A 21,993-nucleotide genomic window follows, 5' to 3' on the forward strand; every position below is an offset into this window, starting at 1 on the left:
TCAAACATATGCCCTTAAAACTACAACTGGAGTGGTCCTCCTTGTGGAATACTTGGCGTGAGCGTGCGTGCATTGAGACAACCGCACCAATCCCAGGGTTTTAAAGCACTATGTTTTGGTAATGCGATACGAAATGGTGTTATTGGCATTTTGCTCCATTTTATCCCCTTATGTTCTCACGTCTCAGGCCCCATTCAAAGTGCGGATAATGACTCTGGAAAATGAAGTGGACCAATTGTACATAGCGGTGAACTCATGAATTGTGATCGATGACTTTGTTTTCCTTTTTAAAAATTGTTCTTCGTGTTTTAATGGTCTTTTTAAACGATATTTGCACATATATTTCTCTTATCTATATTGTCAGTGTCGGTTTTAATGGTTTTATATATGATATTTGCAGACATTCTCTCTTACCCATATCGTTGGTGTATATTTTTACATCTGATAATGTACTGTATGAATTGCAAATTTGCACAATTTTCTCTTGTTTTTAATTGTGGTCTTGACTTTTGATGTCTAGCATACTTTTATGGTTTTTGCTATGAACCGAATAAAGTACTTTTGACTGACTGACTGACTGACTCTGCTTCCTTTGCCCTCACAAAACAACTGTATCTGCCATGCGTGCCTCTCGCCTGGTGATCATCAGACCCAGGTTCTGAGAACTGTACAGACATAGATGGGTGCAGACAGCCTTGCCTTTGGCACCCCTTCAGTACTTTAAAATTTGAAACAGGAAGAAATTGGTGCAGGATGAGAGGCTATATTTCAACTGACTTCCAATTGCCACTCACTCCAAATTCCATCTCCATTCTAAATTCAAAAGATCAACCCATATTCATTCTCACTTTCCCTTTCCAGTTAGGCAACATTCCAATGAAAACTCAACTAAAAACTACAATTCTCATCATAAAATGAAGTACTTTGGCTCTTGGCTATGCACAGATATAGATTTAGAGCTCAGGCAGGGCTGGGCTGAAACATGTTTAAACCAGCTCCAAACTACAGGGGGTCACAACTGTAATTGGGATATGCGGCTATGTGCAGGTCATGGGAGCCCATCCTGCTTTGAAAGCAGCCATCTAGCCTGTTGTCTATTTGGAAAATGACAGAGTGGTTCTATGTTCACCTCAGCCTGGGCTCAGAATGTTACCCTACAGGCCGAGTGTACTTATGAGCACAGTCAGTTCCCTCTAATCTGAGGGTGTGAATGGTTGCCTATACTGTGCTTTTAATCCACGCAGTGAGCCTAGGGGGGTGCAAACCCCACGGGATGCTCTGACTGACAGCCATACATGACTTCATTAGTCCCTATGTAGTGCAGAGTGGTGATAAAAATTGGATAGTGTATTTTTTTCAGCTAAGTAGTGCAGAAGGCCTACATAATTGATTGGGGAAACAGAGAAGTGGTTGCTAGGGACCGTTTGTTTGTAGGGATGTGACCAGAGAGGGAAGCTACATATATGTATTGCCATGGCAGCTTTAGTTGGTGATTCTACATTTAGGCATGCAAATAGAGTGAATGTGAACACCTGGAGTGAAACACAGTTCTGACTCAGCAGAAAGCATCCCCAAATGACTTTAATGGAGTCCAAGCTAGTTGCCAGTTTTAAATTAGTAGTGAGTACTGTATGGCAACAATCCAAGCTCAAGCCTCATTAGAATGCGCAAATACGACGCTGTGTCCTACTCCAAGTCCGACCTCATACCCTAGAGCCAGGAGGCAAGGCCAGCCAGTGAAGCCACCACTTCCCCGAACAGTCGCAGGTAGCTTCCTATTGGCAGCCTCGAACTCACAGGGTAGCATACATCTGTGGATGTGTCTGGAGTCCACAAGAGATAAAAAGAGGCACTCTTTGGTGAAAAGGATGAGGATTTTGGAGTGAAATGCCTTACTAAAACTCCACAGTAAGGCTGTGTAAGGTGCAGGGTGCTCTGAAACATGTACAACACCTTTTACCATAGACTCCCAATGGGAGTTTAATTCAAAGGAAGCCATAATGTTGCTTATTTGGGAGCAGAAAATGCTAATTTGCTGTTGCTTGTGGTTCAATTCACAGAGTGCCTGTGTTTGTCCAGTGAGGGTGCTGGAGGGGGTTTAGGAGTCAAGTGGCCTGTTTAGTGCTGTCTTGAAGACACAGTCCGACACCCTACGGCCATCTTCACAACCCTGATATGCAGACAGTCCAATCTCAGCCCGTGGGTCCCACACCCTTCTGCTGTGAACTGCCATCATATTACAGACATAAACATGCTGTAAAATGCATCCCATCGTTTTACTAGTACAGTGAGATAGCTCAGTGTGTTGAGCATCTGCAGCAGGAATCTGTGCTTAACCTGCGGATTTCCAACGAGGCCGGCCTTCATTCAGCCAAAATGAGCCCCTGCACTGAATTGTCCAAGTTCACCCTGTTGCAAACCTTTATGAGAATTATGTCACTGGCCTCACAAGCAGGTTGTTTGAGCATGTGGGGACAGGTTCCCTCTGACTCCAGTTTCGATTACTTTAATTTAAGGTGTTTTAGTAGAGATTAATTTGACCAACTCTAAAGAGTTCAAATGGGCATGGCTTTGTTCAGAGAAAGGGTAATAGAAAGCAATGACTGCATGTGAAACAAGACGCTGACTGCATGAATCTTCAATTTTACCAGCAAAGAATAGTTTATATTCTCAAAGCTCTTTGGAGAGCATACCACTATATTCCAAGAGGACACTATGCTATCACCGAACTGTACATTGGTAATAACAAAACCTGAGGGTTTCTACCTAAGACGCTAAAGTCCCTGGAACTCGTTTTCATTGAGCACAAAGGGTGGAAAAACTGTGGCATAGAAACCAGACCAAAATAGACTCAGTGCCCTGATACTTATAAAATCTGTTTGCAAACTGGTCGGTAGCAATGCAAGACCTTGAATTAATCTGGATCACTGAGCCGTGGCAGCAGATTTTCCCAGCTCCTAGCAGAGCTCAGTTCCATTATCAGGAATTTATTACAAACATTTATACACCGGCAAGAGCTGAGCCATTTTTCAAGCTAATGTTTACCCCAACAAAAACGCAGAATAGAACACGTGGTTGGAAATCACACTTTTAAAGGGATACAATATCATATTAGAGGAGACAGTCCCCTCCAAGCAAACATGTCAAAACCAAAATGGCAAAAACAAGATAACTCTTCAGTATGATCTGGTGTGTGCGTATAAATGTTGGTATCTATTGTTATGTTCAATGTAATACGCACAAGAAAGAATAGAAATACAAGTATCGAACTGGCCTGCTATGTGAGCAAAGTCAAGAAATATACATAGGGGTAGTCAATCATAAAATAGCATCTCAACAGTACCGATAATGCTCACTGTGTTCCTAAGCACTGGAAAGTGCATGATGCATGATTTCTGTTTGACTTGACAGAGATTAGCTTGAGCTTGAACCAAAAGAATTTAAAATATTGTATGTCCGGTCATGGAGTCATCATCGAGCCTCTGCCGTCCACCGTCCGCCCTAAGCCTGGTTACCATAGCTGCCAAGATTTCCAGATTGCTATGTGTGACATTCTCATTATTTCAGTGTAGCTATGAGTGACATTTCACCGACTATGACTGACACTTTCTCGTAAGCTTAAGTCAATTGATAAAGATGATGGAAGCATATAAATATCAGAAATTACACCCATTTCACCAAAGAGATACTTTAAAAATATCTTAATAGTACTGCAAAGCGCCGGGTATGATAGGGCACTACCCTAGTCAGTGGTGGCTGTTGACATTTGAAAGTGGTGAGACAATTCAGCAGCAGCAGGACTCGGGGTCACCGCTAACTCATTGTCAGGAAATACACGATCGCCATAGTCATGAATCCGTACCGATGTTGTCCCTCAAAGAAAACCAGAGTCATTGTAAAACCTTGACTGGTTAATTTGTGGTATGACTTACAATATGCATGAGACGCTACAACATGGCCGCTGAATTAACCGCGGTTACTTCCTGGTTCAGAAACACCTGTCCAGTCTAGTGTTTGAGGGAATTGCGCGCGATTATAATTGCACACTTCAAAGGAAGTCCGTGAAGAATTCACACGTTTCTACTGTTTCTCCTTAGCGAGGAGAGAACGGATTTTTGAAGAGAAATTCAGAGTTAGGAATATTTATTATTCCTGTTCATAGTTCCTGATAGTAGTGACGGCGTATCAAGAGCGAGTCTTGCTTTCAGTCCCAGTGAGGCGAATCTTGTCTCAACCGTCAGTTTTGAAAGACTCTGAGTCTTTAGGTCAGACGGTGAAATTCCCGCTACTGTCTAGCCGCTGGTATCTCACGCTCGGCACCTCATTCTCTGAAGTCAAGCGGTGCCCGTGAGAAAGTGTTTGCTTTGAGCACCAAGACCCTTCATCCCAAGTGTCTGGACTCAAGTCAACAAATTCTCAGCCAAGTAAGACTCTTCCATTTCTGCAGCGCTTGTTTAAGAAACTCCACAAGCCTGTTAGCGGAGAATTAACAACCTGTCAATAGGGTAGACCTGCTGTACCATTGCGCTTGACCTTTTCTTACCTTCCACTTTACCGTCTCTAGTACCTTTTTGCGCGTACCTTCACAGCGGATAGCCAAGCACTGGCAAGGACTAAGACTTCCATTAAGACATTACAATATTATTTGGATAAATAGAATCAAAAGGAAATATACACTGCAATATAGTTGTGATAGAAGGTATATTAGAATTAGTCAGTATTTCTAGTGAACGCAAATATTTAATTGAATAACACTTATTTTATTTTCTCTTAAGTTGCAGGAATTCACGTTTAACGCAGATAGTGTACCCTTCATATCAACAACACTGTCAATATTAGAAGAGAGGCTTATACCCCTGCTACAGCTGGTAGGGTGCAGATTTACTTAAGAATTGATAGAGTAAACATAACTAGACAATTGGACGTTGTGTTTATGTTTATTTCCTATCTGTGTATTAGGCACCCACTCCGCAGTCAGGAACACCAATGCAGAAGATTCTAAGAACAGCACGAGGGTGTAGCCGAAGAAGGAGTGTCTCTTCTCTTTTCTCGACTTACCTTTTCCCCCCCTGCTGGTGACGTTGCTCTGTGATTAGCACGGCGGCACCAGTGGGCGGGCATTGGGATCAGCTTCAGTTCTGCTTCTGTGAAGTTTCTGGGTCTTGAAACTCGTACATGCAAATAAACCTGATTCGGGATGGGCACAACTATTTTAGGAACAGAGACAATATCAGCTGCTGAGTTTACAGTAGGCTGGCCAATTGTCTTTTGATGGGCCCAGGTAGTTACACCTACAAGCATATATGCATTCTCTGATTTTTGTCAGTATTATGAAGTGTCAGGTTGTTCCTAAAAGTATCAAAAGTGGCCCAAATGGTGGTGCATGTGAGACACCACTTTGCATCAGCTGGCAAAAATCATTCCACAATTGCGCCCTCCAACACCATCAAGGAGCAAAATAGTTCTGCAAATAGATATACACTGGATATATTTCATTCAAAAGGAAACAATTAGCACCGGTATAATATACAGCAGTAAGAAAGAGGTTGAAATAAATAAAGATGTTGGAATGCGCTGTACATATCTTAGACAGGAGATGATTTCAAAATTTGCTAACATTCGTGACAAGAATTTTCAATTCTATTAAGGACAAGGAGGCGAGGATTATGCTTATACTCATTTCTTTACTGACAAGTAGCAGCCAATCACAGAACAGTAAAGAAAAAACAAAAACTACGTTACCCATAAACCCAGGGTAACCATAGAGTACACCAATAGTATATAAACTGTCTCAGAGGTAACCACTTCCTCTTTCTTTGTCCAAAATCCATCAGGCAGAACAAGTTAAACATTAGAAATCCAAGAAGAACATCATCCGAAAGGACCAAAATCCGAACGAGGAGGCGGAGGAACTTCCAGAAGCCACAGGAACAGAAGCAGGCCAACGAGGAGAAGAAATTCGCAGCATGTCTTCCACAAGGGCGAAGCCAGAGGAACCTCACTTGGGATCAGAGCCTGAAAAGAGACACAAAGCCGTAATACACATTCCGTGTAATCATGAGCAAATAAAGGGTGGGTAGAGAAAACAAGGTAATCATCATATTACATTAGGAAAAGATCCATGAATCATTGCATAGTAAAATACAAAAAGATACATGCATTTACAATGGGTGGGATAATCCTCGCCTCCTTGTCCTTAATAGAATTGAAAATTCTTGTCACGAATGTTAGCAAATTTTGAATTCTATTTCAGGACAGGAGGCTCCGATTATGCTTGTTCAAAGCTCCTCCACCACAACAGAAGCCACAGTAGGAACAGGCTTGAAGTAAAATGTCTTAAACACAGAATCTGAGGACCAGTCAGCAGCTTTCATAATGTCACATAAAGAGACACCCAATGAAAAAGCCTTAGAGGCCATGGCTCCTCGAGCCGAGTGAGCACCAAACACAGAAACATCAATGCCCGCTTCACCCATGAGCCATCGTACCCAACGAGCTAAAGTGGCTGGAGCAACGGGGCGAAAGGGTTTTTGCAAGGCAATCAATAATTGGCCCTGCATGTCAGACCGATGAAGGGAAGTACTCACCTCATAATCTTTAAGACACTGAACCACACACAGGTTAGGTCGAGCCGGAAAAGAAGGATAAGAGATGACCTCCGTGTTAGTTTTAGTGCGCCGAGAAAGGCGAAAGGAAACACCCTCAGGCGTGAAGCTACGCCCCGGGAGATCTAAAGCGCGAACGTCTGAGATTCGCTTGCAAGAAAGCAAGCACAATAACATAGTAAGCTTGGCTGAAAGTTGTTTACGAGTCAATAAGGAATTAACCGGCCAAGCTTCCAGAAAACGTAATACCACTGAAACGTCCCACAAGGAAACATATTTAGACCGTGGTGGAGTAGCCATACGAATACCCTTCAGAATCTTGGCCACGAGAGGATGTTCACCAACAGGTTTCCCATCTACAGGAAGATGACCCGCCGAAATGGCGTAACGGAAATTGTTGATTGTGCAGTAAGCCAAACCCGAAGAAGATGACAGAGAAGACAAAAAATTGCATATCAAAGAGATATCAGCCAATGTGGGATCAACTTGCCGTTGAATACACCAATCACTCCAACGTTTCCAGGAGCTTCGGTAACGCTTGTGAGTGTTAGGGGCCCAGGCGTTGCTGAGGAATCTGGTAGCGTCCACAGAAAGGCCTGGCACCGACCAACGTTCCCCGAAATTCGCCACGCCAGGAGAAGGAGGGATCCGGACTGAACCAGGGGATGCGGATTCTGCAGTGGATCGAGAAGAAGATTCGCCTTCTGAGGAAGAAGAAAGGGCAGGTCGCATGCCATCTCCAGAAGAACAGGGAACCACGGCTGAGCCCTCCAGAGAGGAGCAATCAGAATCAATTCCGCCTGAAAGCGCGTCACATAGGCCAGAACTCTCGGGAGCATCATGAAAGGAGGAAACGCATAACAGAGGGTCGACGGCCACGTCTGGAGGAAAGCATCGGTGGCCAGAGCCTCCGGATCCGGTCTCCAACTGAAAAACTGGGGAAGTTGGGTATTGAGACGGGACGCAAAAAGGTCGATCTGACACGGACCCCAACTGCGAAGCAGTTGTCGAAACACCCGAGGATGGAGTCTCCAGTCGCTGAAGTCCTTCAGATATCTGGAGTTCCAGTCCGCCACAAGATTGCGAGACCCAGGGAGGTACTCTGCAATAACTGTGATCTTGTGCTGAAGGCAATAATGCCAGAATTCCTTGGCAATCTCCGCCAACAACCTCGATCGAGTCCCCCCCAGTTTGTTGATGTAACGCACCGCGGAGACATTGTCCATCCTGAGAAGGATGCAGCAATGGGACTGAAGAGGCGACAGGCATTTGATCGCAAACGACCCCGCCAGCAACTCCAAACAGTTGATGTGGAGAGAAAGTTCCTGTGGAGACCACCGTCCCCCCGTCGCGATTGGACCGCAACGAGCTCCCCAGCCCCAACGACTGGCATCCGATTCGATCACAATCTCCGGAGAGGAGCCGAAAAGAGCCTTGCCGTTCCAGGCCTCCATGTGATCTAACCACCATTGCATCTCCACTCTGGCCTCCTCCGAGAGAGGAATCAAATCGGAGTACCGAATGCCCCGCTGAAGATGTTGAATTTTCAGACGTTGAAGGGCCCGATAATGTAGCGGGGCTGGAAATATCGCCTGTAGGGAAGACGCCAAAAGACCGACTACTCGTGCTAACAACCTCAAAGACACAGTCGGACTCGAGATAATGGAATTCAATTCCCTCTTGATATATCGAATCTTCTGTTGGGGAAGTAGAAGCTGACAAGTGATGGAGTTGACTCTGAACCCCAAGAAATCGATCACCTGAGAAGGAAGAAGAACAGATTTGGGAACATTCACCAGAAACCCGAGTGACTGAAGAAGGTCTATGGTCCAGTCTAGATGAGTCATTAGTTTGACCGGACAATCCGCCAGAAGGAGGATGTCGTCCAAATAAATGATCAAACGAACCCCGCAACTGCGGAGAGATTCCACTACAGGACGTAACAGTTTCGTGAAGCACCACGGTGCTGACGAAAGGCCGAAGGGAAGGACCTGATACTGATACCAAGTCCCCAGCCATTGAAATTGCAGAAAACGGCGATGGGGACAAAAGACCGGGACCGAAAGATAAGCATCTTTGAGGTCCAGACGAACCATCCAATCCCGCTCCCTCAAGAGGTCTCGCAACAGATGGATGCCCTCCATCTTGAAGTGTCTGTACACTACCCCCGCATTGAAATCCTTCAGATTGAGGACCAACCGTGATCCCCCTCCCTTCTTCTCCACCAGAAAAATCGAACTGGCAAATCCCTGAGGATGGCGCACTGTCGGCACAATGGCCCCCTTCAATACCAGAGACTTGAGTTCCTCTGTGATGAACTCCTGACTTTGCCTCGAAAAGTGAAGAGGGAAGGGAGGACGAGACTGGTGGATGGGATGATAGAATTCGATTTTAAATCCCTGAACTGTGTCCAGCACCCAAGCATCGCCTGAGATTGCGCGCCAATTGGCTAGAAAATGGCGGATCCTGCCCCCCAGAACAACATTGCATGCAGGAATTAGCCTCACCTGAAGTGGCGGAATCCTGATATCCGCCGGAGTTGCCGCCTGGACCTCCTTTCCTGTACTGCCCACGTCCTTTCTTGGAAGGGTAGAAGTTAAACCGCTGGGCATAACCGGAATCGTGCTGGCCTCCCTTCTGGGACTGGTACCCACGTTGATTGGGTTGGTATGGACCACGGCCGGACGAGCGTCCCCTGTTTCGTCCGGCCTTGCTGAAAACCGGACGCATGGCCCGCTTCAAGGTGGCCTGCGCCTTGTCAATACTACTAAAAGTGTTGACAAAATGGGTGAGCTCCTTTAAGAAGGGCTGGCCAAAAAGAAGACCCTGAGCAGCAGCCCCTGCCTCAGAAGAAGAAAGGTCGGACAATTTAGGGTCCAGTTTCAGCAGGATTGAACGCCGACGTTCACTTGAGAGGGCACAGTTGGCGTTCCCTAAAAAGCAGACGGCCCGCTGTGCCCACTGAATGAGTTCGTCAGGATCAACAGTGGAAGATGCTTCCTTGGCACGGAAGCCCAGATCCAACATTTTAGTGATAGGACCAAGGAGGTCCAAGACCTTATCCTGGCAAGCCCGCCAGGAACGGTCCAGACCCTTCTTGGGGTCCTTGGAAAATTTCTTCATGTATGTCAGCATTGTAGGGTCAACCTCAGGCGTGTCCTCCAGGCCATCCGCTAAATCAGGCCGTGGACACTCCGAGCGAAGGCGTGCGCGCACTTCCTTATCAAAAGGGTGTCGGATATACTGCTGAATATACTCCGCCACAGCCGGGGAGGGAAGCCAGGCAGAAGAATTAGGGTGCACAATATCCTCAGGCTCAAAAGTCAAGACAGGGGGCTGAGAACAGGCGTCAACAAAATGTTCCTTACATTTACGTTTCTTGGGGGGAGGAGGCAAAATCTCAGAGGAAGAGGAGGAAGCATCATGGTCGTCGCTCTCAACAATTACAGGGACAGCCTTAGACTTGGAGGACAATGACCGAGCTAGTCTCCTAAAATCAGATGAATGGGGATTACCAGGAGAGGACTTCTTGGAGGGAAGCCAACCTTGCTGTTGCGCATATTGCGTCAAATGGCGCTTCAGGGGTGTAATGGCGCGGGCCATCGCCTTGTTCATAGAGTGCTGAACCCCTTTATCCAGTGCCTCAACGAGGTCCTGTTCAAAAAATTCGGACCCTTCCTCCTCACAGTCACCTTCCTCCTCATAATAATAGGAGCCACTCATGGTACACAGGAAGCGTGTGAATATAGCCCACCAGGTGACAAGGAATTAGGTATGTCAGTGACACAGTCGGAGGGAGTGAAAAACCCTCACAGTCAGCAAGTTTGAGCAGAAAACTGCTTAATAAATAATAGTTAGAACGTGGAGGGAGGCTTGCCGACCAAAAACACAACCACTCTAGGCAAAGCCTATGTTAATTATCAACCGGGACCGTGTGGACAAGCTCCTGTGTCAAAACGGGACCAGCTGACAGGCAGTGGGCGATGTCGTCTTCAGACGCGGTCAGGAGCCGGCGCTGCGACGTAAATAAACGCAGCTGCGCGAGGAAAGCCCTGCGTGACAAAGGTCGCGCATGCGCATACACTCGGCTTGCCCGACAGCCAAGGAAACTGCTCGCGCTAAACGCGCGCGAGGCAGAACCGTCCCAAACTCCCTCCACCAGAAACGGGACAAACGGCAGCAAGTGACCAACCCCGGGAGGTGACACACGCTCCCACCGCGCGCGCCGGACGAGATATGAACAAATGACCCAACGGCAGTAAGAGCGCGAGATAAGCGCTGAAGCAAACAGCACACAGCGCATACAAAGCGGTATGAAATACAAGCCAAAATACAATTCAAAGAACCAAGTAATAACAAATATGCACTTAACTGGCTGCGGAGCAGCAAAGAAAGAGGAAGTGGTTACCTCTGAGACAGTTTATATACTATTGGTGTACTCTATGGTTACCCTGGGTTTATGGGTAACGTAGTTTTTGTTTTTTCTTTACTGTTCTGTGATTGGCTGCTACTTGTCAGTAAAGAAATGAGTATAAGCATAATCGGAGCCTCCTGTCCTGAAATAGAATTATGTTTGTCCTGTCACACGAAGTAAGAAACCTAATTTTCTCTGTTTGTCTGCTGGTAAATATATTTGTGAATCAGTTAAAAACAGGAATGCGTGTACTGGGAGGTTTAGTTGTTGTAGAAACAGAAATGTTACTCGCAGTGTTATCCGGGCTCCCAATCTTTCATTTGAGCAGCGCAACAATCATTTTAAATAAATGCTCAGCACATTGGCCCAGCAGCAAATGACAGGCCACATGTAAGAGCCCAGGGCCTACAAAGAATTTATTTTGCACAAGGAGACTGGGGCTGCATTTAAGCTCTTCTCTTCGCAATGGTTGTCACAAATGCGTACCGAAACACGCTTAACTCTAATTTCAATGTACCCTCCCCTCCTACATGCAGTCTACCTCAAGTTTTTTCCCTGTAGCATTCTGCATACACAAGCACTCAATAGTAGCGAGCGCCAAAGATAGCCACCTTCCACGCAGAAATCCTGTAATGTTTTACATCTTCAGTCGTTTCCATCACCTAGCCAATTGTTCTGTTAAAGAAGTAACAGAAACAAAGAAATGTTTTTGAATATGATAGATAACCTGGCTCTGTGGGTTACATGTTCGCTTCTGTCATCAATGTTAAACTTATAGATCGGATGTTTGAGTACTGACGCAAGGTCAACACATCCAATGCCATTGTGGTAGATAAAGGTGGTACACAGACAAAATATCGAGTTTTAAATTTCGATATACAATTATATCGAAGTTTAAATATCGATGGGACAAAATATCGAAGGTAAGTAATATCGACAGTCTTAATATCGATATTAGTATGATATCAGTAATATCGAAGTTTTAAATATCGATGTCAATAATATCGAAATAAATAACTTCGATGTTACTAATATCAATTTTTCAATAAATTTAGTGTATATTATATTGTATTTATTATGTTTTATTATTTATTTTTAATGTAATTTAATTAAATATTGTCTTTTATTACTGTAGCGGGTTGTGGGTTCATAGGGGAATAGGGTAGGAAGTAATTTAATTATGTTAAATTAATTATTAATTAGTAGGAATTATTAATTAATTAGTTGAGAATTAATTTTTAATTAATTTTAATTAATTGATTATTTGATAAATATGTTCTGTAGCGGGTTATGGGTTTATAGGGGAATAGGGTGGGAAGTAATTTAATAATAATTAATTAATTAATATATGTTTGTACATATTTTAATTAATAATTAATTGGTAATAATTTATATTAATTAGTTAATTAATTAATATAATTTTGTACATATTTTTAATTATTAATTAGTTGGTAATTAATTAATATTAATTAGTTAATTACATTAATTAGGGTAATTTTTTATATATAATTTTTTGTTATTCTTAATTAATTAATTGGGAAAAATATTATTAATTATTAAATTAATTACAGCTAATGTGCTAATATATTTACTTTATTGTTATTGTTAATTAATAATTAATTGGTAATTAAATAATATTAATTGATTTTGGGTAAAGGAGTATTTTTAGGGTTCAGGGTCAGTTTTCAGTTCTTGGGTAAAGGGGTATTTTTAGGGTTCAGGGTCAGTTTTCAGTTTTTTGGTAAAGGGGTATTTTTAGGGTTCAGGGTCAGTTTTCAGTTTTTGGGTAAAGGGGTATTTTTAGGGTTCAGGGTCAGTTTTCAGTTCTTGGGTAAAGGGGTATTTTTAGGGTTCAGGGTCAGTTTTCAGTTTTTGGGTAAAGGGGTATTTTTAGGGTTCAGGGTCAGTTTTCAGTTTTTGGGTAAAGGGGTATTTTTAGGGTTCAGGGTCAGTTTTCAGTTCTTGGGTAAATGGGTATTTTTAGGGTTCAGGGTCAGTTTTCAGTTTTTGGGTAAAGGGGTATTTTTAGGGTTCAGGGTCAGTTTTCAGTTTTTGGGTAAAGGGGTATTTTTAGGGTTCAGGGTCAGTTTTGGGTTTTTGGGGTACAGGGATATTTTTAGGGTTCAGGGTCAGTTTTGGGTTTTTGGGGTACAGGGATATTTTTAGGGTTCAGGGTCAGTTTTGGGTTTTTGGGGTACAGGTGTACAGGGTAAAAATTAAAACAATTTACATTAAATCAATTAAATGAAATTAAAAAAAAGAAAATTACATTAAATTATTAAGTGTTTTATTTATTTTAAATGTATATGTATTAGTTTTAATTTTGTTTTAATATTTGTATTTAATATTTGTAAAATTATATGTATTTTAAAATTATTTTTACATTATTATTAATACATTTAAAAAAACGATATTTTTAATTTTGATATTTTTGTACTACGATATTATTTTTTCGATATTTTTGTACTTACCTTTATGAAGATATGACTCCGATATTTTGGATGTCGATATTTTTGTGCCGATATTTTTGTATTTCGATATTCTGTCTGTCGATATTATGTCAGACATTCGATAAAGGTAGCTTCTTTTTTTGAGAGACACGAGATTGGTGCCGGGGTGCCGCTTGTAGCCGAACTGGTGCTGCTCCTGTGGATTCTGCCTACCGTGGACCCTGGAACTCTGTGCGAGGGCTGTGCTGGTGCGTTAGCCGTCTTGGGCTGGACAAAGGGAAACAAACAGACTTTGCTGCTACTCGGGCGGGACTGCGAGGACCAGCGGGCTTAGCGCTAATCACCCGCCGACGCTGGTTCCTCTTCCCATCCCCCATCTGCAGTATTTGAAGGCTCGCGGTCCCCCACTCCTCGGGTGCCGCTTATAGCCGAACTGGTGCTGCTCCCGTGGATTTTGCCTACCGTGGACCCTGGAACTCTGTCCGAGGGCAGTGCTGGTGAGTTAGCCGACTTGGGCTGGTCACAGGAAAACAAACGGACTTTGCTGCTACTCGGGCGGGACTGCGAGGACCAGCGGGCTTAGCGCTAATCACCCGCCGCAGCTGGTTACTCGTCCCGTCCCCCCTCTGCAGTATTTGAAGGCTCGCGGTCCCCCGCTCCTCGGGTGCCGCTTGTAGCCGAACTGGTGCTGCTCCCGTGGATTTTGCCTACCGCGGACCCTGGAACTCTGTGCAAGGGCTGTGCTGGTGCGTTAGCCGACTTGGGCTGGACACAGGGAAACAAACGGACTTTGCTGCTACTCGGGCGGGACTTTGAGGACCAGAGGGCTTAGCGCTAATCACCCGCCGCAGCTGGTTCCACTTCCTGCGCCCCCTCTGCAGTATTTGAAGGGCCGCGGTCCCCCGCTCCTCGGGTGCCGCTTGTAGCTAAACTGGTGCTGCTCCCGTGGATTTTGCCTACGGTGGACCCTGGAACGCTGTGCGAGGGCTGTGCAGGTGCGTTAGCCGACTTGGGCTGGACACAGGGAAACGAACGGACTTTGCTGCTACTCGGGTGGGACTACAAGGACCAGTGGGCTTAGCGCTAATCACCCGCCGCAGCTGGTTACTCTTCCCCCTCCCCCCCTCTGCAGTATTCGAAGGCTCGCGGTCCCCCGCTCCTTGGGTGCCGCTTGTAGCCGAACTGGTGCTGCTCCCATGGATTTTGCCTAACGTGGACACTGGAACTCTGTGCGAGGGCTGTTCTGTGCATTAGCCGACTTGGGCTGGACACAGGGAAATGAACGGACTTTGCTGGTACTCGGGGGGGACTGCGAGGACCAGCGGCTTAGCGCTTATCACCCGCCGCAGCTGGTTCCTCTTCCCGCCCACCCCTCTCCCTCCATATTAACCCACGTATTCATCCACGCGCTGCGGGACGCGCGCGGGACAAGCCCGGGCAAAGGGTTGGCCGTCTGTGGCCGTCCGGGGCTGGCCGAGGCTGGGCTGGGCCACCCCATTAACAACTCAAGCGTGACAATATAGTGAAGTAAGGACCATTATTTTGGGCATTACATGGCCTAGTCTGTATAGTCTGTTGTTTTTCCTTTCATATTTGGGGAAAAATACATTATGTTGGTCACAATGATTTTTTTTTGCACACGGAGACTGGGGCTGCATTTAAGCTCTTCTCTTCGCATTGGTTGTCACAAATGTGTACCGAAACACGCTTAACTCTAATTTCAATGTACCCTTTCCTCCTACATGCAGTCTACCTCAAGTTTTTTCCCTGTAGCATTCTGCATACACAAGCACTCAATAGTAGCGAACGCCGAAGATAGCCACCTTCCACGCAGTAATCCTGTAATGTTTTACACCTTCAGTCATTTCCATCCGCTAGCCAATTCTTATGTTAAAGTAGTAACAGAAACAAAGAAATGTTTTTGAATATGATAGATATCCTGGCTCTGTGGGTTACATCTTCGCTTCTGTCATCAATGTTAAACTTATAAATCGGATATTTGAGTACTGACGCAAGGTCAACACATCCAATGCCATTTTGGTAGATAAAGGTAGCTTCTTTTTTTTGAGAGATACGAGATTGGTGCCGGGGTGCCGCTTGTAGCCGAACTGGTGCTGTTCTCATGGATTCTGCCTATGGTGGACCCTGGAACTTGTTCGAGGGCTGTGCTGGTGCGTTAGCCGACTTGGGCTGGACACAGGGAAACGAACGGACTTTGCTGCTACTCGAGCAGGACTGCGGGGACCAGCGGGCTTAGCGCTAATCATCCACCAACGCTGATTTCTTTTCCCATCCCCCCTCTGCAGTATTTGAAGGCTCGCGGTCCCCCGCTCCTCGGGTGCCGCTTGTAGCCGAACTGGTGCTGCTCCCGTGGATTTTGCCTACCGTGGACCCTGGAACTCTGTGCGAGGGCAGTGCTGGTGAGTAAGCCGACTTGGGCTGGACACAGGGAAATGAACGGACTTTGCTGTTACTCGGGCGGGACTGTGAGAACCAGCGGGCTTAGCGCTAATCATCCGCTGCAGCTGGTTCCTCTTCCCGACCCCCCTCTGCAGTATTCGAAGGCTCACGGTCCCCCGCTCCTCGGGTGCCGCTTGTAGCCAAACTGGTGCTGCTCCCGTGGATTTTGCCTTCCGTGGACACTGGAACTCTGTGCGAGGGCTGTTCTGGTGCGTTAGTCGACTTGGGCTGGACACAGGGAAATTAACAGACTTTGCTGCTACTCGTGCGGGACTGCGAGGACCAGCGGGCTTAGTGCTAATCACCCGCCACAGCTAGTTCCTCTTCCCACCCACCCCTCTCCCTCCATATTAACCCACGTATTTATCCGCGCGCAGCGGGACGCGCGCGGTACAAGCCCGGGCAAAGAGTGGGCTGTCTGTGGCCGTCCGGGGCTGGCCGAGGCTGGGCTGGGCCACCCCATTAACAACTCAAGCGTGATATTGTAGTAAAGTAAGGACCATTATTTTGAGCATTACATTGGCCTAGTTTGTATAGTCTGTTGTTTTTCCTTTCATATTTGGGGGGAAAATACATTATGTTGGTCACAACGATTAACTTCCTAGTGTTTGCCTGCTGATACTCCTTCAGGAAACTATGAGTCGACGTAGTAGCCTAGGAAGGCCCTCCTTGGCGGGGGCTGTGTGAGAGGAACGTTAGATGCATTTATCACCAGGGCAGCTTCCGTATTGGAAAAAGAGATCGTATTAACGGAAAACTGATTGTCCCTGGAGCTTATGAACAAAAAATGTTCTTCCCTGGGGGCAATTAAATCAGTGGTTACTCCCCATAAACAGCAAATAGAAGACACCCCTCCCCACATTCATGATTTTTTAATCATGAACGATCTATCTCAGTCGCCGCTTTTGGAATTGCTAACGTATAATTCAAATGAAACTGTCTCTACACTGGACACTTCCTTAAATATGCCTTCTGATCCCGTAATTATATCATCCAATAGTGGACCCACTGTAAGTGAGGTACCGGTCACTGTAAGTGAGGTACCGGTCAAAGTAATTAGCATCACTGCAACACCGTCAAAAAAGAGGAAGCTTGTGAGAAATGACCAGGGTAATACGAACAAGAAACGGGGGATGGCAACCCGACCCCAACAGAGAAGTGCACAACCAAATAATACTTCCAAAAAAAGCCCAGTACAACAGCTCCCATCAATACTTATAAATGAGCTATTGCCTAGTATGGAAAAACTGGTCAAATCATTAATCCTTCCATTAATAGAAAGGGTTAGGAGAATAGGCGAACAGCTAGGCTCTATTGAAAAGGAGATGGTAAAGAATTTGCTGTTGCTAAGTAAAAAATGTTCTCTATGTTCTACGGTCCCCATAATAGATAAACATGCAGGTGATAGGCCACCACTCAAATCCTTCGCAAAGGCCCAAAAACCCTCTCCTTCACAGAAGACATTAGCCCCCAAAGTGGCATTAAAATCAAGTACGAGTAACCAAAAAAAGGGGGATAAAACGGAATCAGGAAATAAACCTGAACCTCCTCAAAAATCCACAAAACAAAAATAGACCAAGCCATAAAAGAATAGATCTACCACCAGAATTTGCTCCTTTTGTTGTAATCATGGCAGGAGTCCTGGTTCTGTCTGAGGGAGTAAAAGAGGATCACCGTGTCCTAAAAAATAAAATAATATTTTGGTTGTGTAATAATAGACCTTTGCTGGCACACATTAATGGAGAAATCCTAAATGTAAGGCGTGTGAATTGGGTTGGAAGCCGGCCCAAAGATAGAAAGGGGGATGTCATTATTATTAACTTTAAAGACCATAGAGCAGTGAGGCACATTGGAGACTGGTATGACGTGAGAGGTAACGAAGAAATCTCCACGCACTATCCAAGTCATTTCTATCCCTAGTCGTCGTTCTCAAACCCCCAAGGTTTTTCTTTGGGGAATCAGGCTCTAAATTGGCATACCATAGGATTCCACAGTTATAATGACTCAACCTTCAATCATCCTCACAAATCCTTTTTGGAATCCCACCCTCCTGCATAATACAGAACACTATGGTTTTAACATCCCAACTTTCAACCATTTTTCGATGTTGTACGGGTTAGAAGGTGTGGATTGACTCCAGCCTAAGGACATCGAGAAACTCTGTATTCCTCTCAAGCTTGTAATTTCTGAAATTTCAGCAATAGATAGTCTAGATATCCAGGAAGAGGTTACCAGGGTCAAATTTCGTTCAGGGCAATCTATACTGAAGGCAGACAATACTGTAAATCGAAATAAAGCTGAAAATCCCATGGGAGGGGTTGTCCGAAACATAGGCGGGACAAATGCAATGGACTCGTCCATAGCTGAGGTACAGGCGGGAGCTCAGATCACCCCCCCGGAGGCTACTATTCCATTGGATGACAAGCAATCACTTAAAGTCATCTTCTGGAATATTGCGGGCCTTCGATCAAAGGTTGAAGATGGAAGAGCTTTGCACTTCCTTCAAAATCATAGTGTAATTTGTCTTCAGGAGACATGGGCCATCACAGAATCACATCTGGTAGGATATAAAACTTATTTTACATCGGCATTACCAGTAGCCTCGGATCGGGCCAAGGGAGGATTGACTATCTCCATAGCTAATACAGTACGGTGATTAAAAACAACGGTAGTGCATCTGGATCCAAACTATCAGCTGCTTAGCCTGTCATTTAATAACAAAGAGATCATCCTTCTGCTTAATTTTTATAATAACCTGACGGAAGGACAGGTTTTGAAGGCCCTTGTTTCTTTGCGTGACAAACTCTCCCAGTTAATACAGGAGACAGGAGGGAGAGCTAGCCTAAACATCATATGGGGAGGTGATTTCAATCAGCATCCTTGCCCACGCAGCAACAGTAAGATTTGTGGATTGCTGGATGAATATGAAGACCCAGTTGGGCATTTTAATCACACTAGAACGGGGTCATGTTTAAATGAAATTCTGTCAGATCTGGGGCTCATGAAAGTTAATAAATTAAATGCGATCTCCCTTCGCTTAGATCCAACATTCTTGGGGAGGGGATATGAGACAACAATAGACTATATTTTAGTATCAAATGCTTTGGCTAATAGAGTCACAAGCTTTGATGTAGTGGTTAATACACTAAGTGATCACTGTGCTCTTAACTTAGAAATCTATTTAAAACATGCTCAGTCCTCATCACAGATCATAGGCAGTGCTTTAAGTCAGAAAACCCTGCACTTGGCCAAGATAAATGGTTACTCCCTAAGAAGAGAGAAGGTAGACCCCAGGAAAATAACCAAACAAGTGGTGAGTGCAGCCTATCCATCTATAGTCAAATGCTTAGACCTGGGAGTATCGGAGGAGGAAGTCATTTATAACTTTACGGTAATATTAGAAAAAATAAATGGATTACTAACAGTAAAGTCTCAAAGAGATTGTCCCAGGAAAGTGGGGTGGTTCAATCATAAATGTACGGCAGCACATAAAAAATTGAAGACAGCACTGAAAAAAAGAATAGAGACCCACAGGAAATAAGAACTTTATGAAAGGACTATAATAATACACGCAAGGAGAGGAAGGGCGAATTAAAACAAGCCCTATGGGAACAACTGCATAAAAGCTTCATAGATAAAAACAGCAAAGCATTCTGGAGAGTGGTAAAATCCCCCTTTTTAGCAGAATCCAAAAATCTCCCGGCCATAGAAGTAGCTATGGAGGAACCGGTGTGGGTGGAACATTTCTTGAAAATGTTCAAGAAAGGTTTGTTACCAGCAGGGACCAATGCAGCTCCTAGTGGTAGCTCCCCCACAGTGTCCTCTCCCATTCAGCTAGAACGTGCAATAAGCGAGGTACTCCAAGCGTTAAATGCTTGTAAAAATGGGAAAGCCCTGGGCCCAGATGGGGTCCCCGTAGATCTATTTAAGTATAACACGGACCTATGAGCCCCAATATTGACTAGGGTGTTTAGGGCAGTAATGGAGAAGGGTCTGCTGGTCTCCTGGACTAAATCCATCATGGTCCCCATTTTTAAAAAAGGAGACCGGCAAGAGGTATCCTGCTATCGCCCGATTTCACTGCTGGACTCGCTGGGCAAGGTGTTGGGGAGAGTAGTGCTTGAGCGTCTACAGCAGTGGGCTGACGATGGCGGGATCCTCTTGGACCTTCAATTCGGATTTCGGGAGGGTTTTGGACCACCGAGCAAGCACTAAACATCTCAATGTTGTTGAGTAAATACGTCAGTGCAAAACAGTCCAGGTTATATATGGTTTACTTCGACCAGTCTGCTTCGTTCAATTGCATCGCCCATGCAAAATTGTGGTCCGTCCTGTCATTAATGGGTGTTGATGTTCCCCTGATTGATTTCTTGAGGGAACTTTATGCGAATGCCTCGCGAGGGTACGTTTCGGTGTGAAAGGCGAGCTGTCCGCGTCGTTTAGAGTAGAGCGTGGAGTCCGGCAGGGTTGTGTCCTGGCCCCCTTTCTCTTCTCACTTTACACAAATTGCTTGGAGGTGGCAATGTTGAGGGGGGCCCAGGACCTACCGCAAGTAAAAAATCATCCGGTTCCTGCTTTGCTCTACTCAGACGACGCTGTGATACTGGCCTGTACCCCTCACGATTTACAGAAGGCCCTGGACAGGTACGCTGACTTCATGGGGAGCTTAGATCTACGCATAAATATAAAAAAGACTTATGTAATGGCAGCAGGCTCAGGGAAAAAGGGGGGTAAAGACATATTTCTCAGTAAAGAAAAACTTGAACTCACTTGTCAATACCCTTATTTAGGTATCATAATAGATGATAGAATGAATTGGAAACCTGCAATTGAGGCCAGGAAGCATCATCTAATGCGAGCAATCTCTGCACATATAAACTTTTCATAGAGGTTGGGGAAAAGATCACCCTTAGCACTACTACAAATTTATGAAGCTAAATGTCAGGCGATAGCGTTGTATGGGGCCAGAGTATGGGGACATGCTAACATCAGTCCCCTACAAGTGGCAGAGAACACTTTTTTAAGATTTTTGCTAGCAGCACCTAAATGCTTCTCTACGTTTGCTTGTCATACGGAATTGGGGATCCCGTATTTGGTGGATTTAGCAAAAATTCAACCACTTTTACTTTGGCGTCGTATCTGGACTTCGTAGAAAAATTCACTTACTAAGCAAATAGTCGCAGACTGTATGTCATTAGACCGCTCACGTAAAATCAATTTGCTTTTGTATGTGAAAAACTTTTTAACTGATTTGGGACTTGGGAATTATTACATCACCCCTGATACGATTTGTGAAATGTCTAGGAAGGAACTGAAAGTAAGGTCTCTGAGCCACCTACAAGAGCTGCGAATTGCCAAGGAAGCAATGAAACCTTTCGTCCAACACTCAATGGCGGTCCAGACTACCCTTTCTATTCAACCATATCTATCATTTGAACTGACGCAATTTGAGAGATTCCTCCTTATAAGATTTAGGCTAAACATCTTTCACCGACTGGTGGTTTTTCCGGACCAAAACAGTTGGGTTCACACCCTTATACCTTGTCCATGTGACGAAATCTCAGAGCAAACAACCATTCACACTGTTCTGTTTTATAAATGTTATGTTAGCCATCGTAAGCTTTGGTTGGTACCTTTTCTAAAATTAATGGGTCTTAGAAGATGTCGCCCAGCCATGCTGCGACTACAGTTTTTAGAGACTGAATGGACATGCAATTATATTGTCAAATTCCTGAAATGCATTTTTAAACATAGAACAAATCTTTGAAAATTCCTATTAACAAATGAATTTCAGAAACTAAGAAATTTGTTGTACTAGTTAGCATGGTCAGGGACCCCCAACGTTATTAATGGATAAGATGCTTAATTTATGTACTATGATGTTTTCTATCTGTGATATTGCTTTTATGTTTTTTTATACTTTTTAAACCGAATAAAGAAATTATTGAAATTGAAATTGACTGAACTACAGAAACAAGTAGTTCTTGAAACATTCACGCAAATAGAGGCGGAAAGAGTTATTGTTGGCCATCTTGTTGTACCAGACAGTCCAGTACTTTAACTC

This window comes from Lissotriton vulgaris, chromosome 3_1 (assembly GCF_964263255.1).
Source record: "Lissotriton vulgaris chromosome 3_1, aLisVul1.2, whole genome shotgun sequence".
In the NCBI taxonomy this organism is placed as follows: Eukaryota; Metazoa; Chordata; class Amphibia; order Caudata; family Salamandridae; genus Lissotriton; species Lissotriton vulgaris.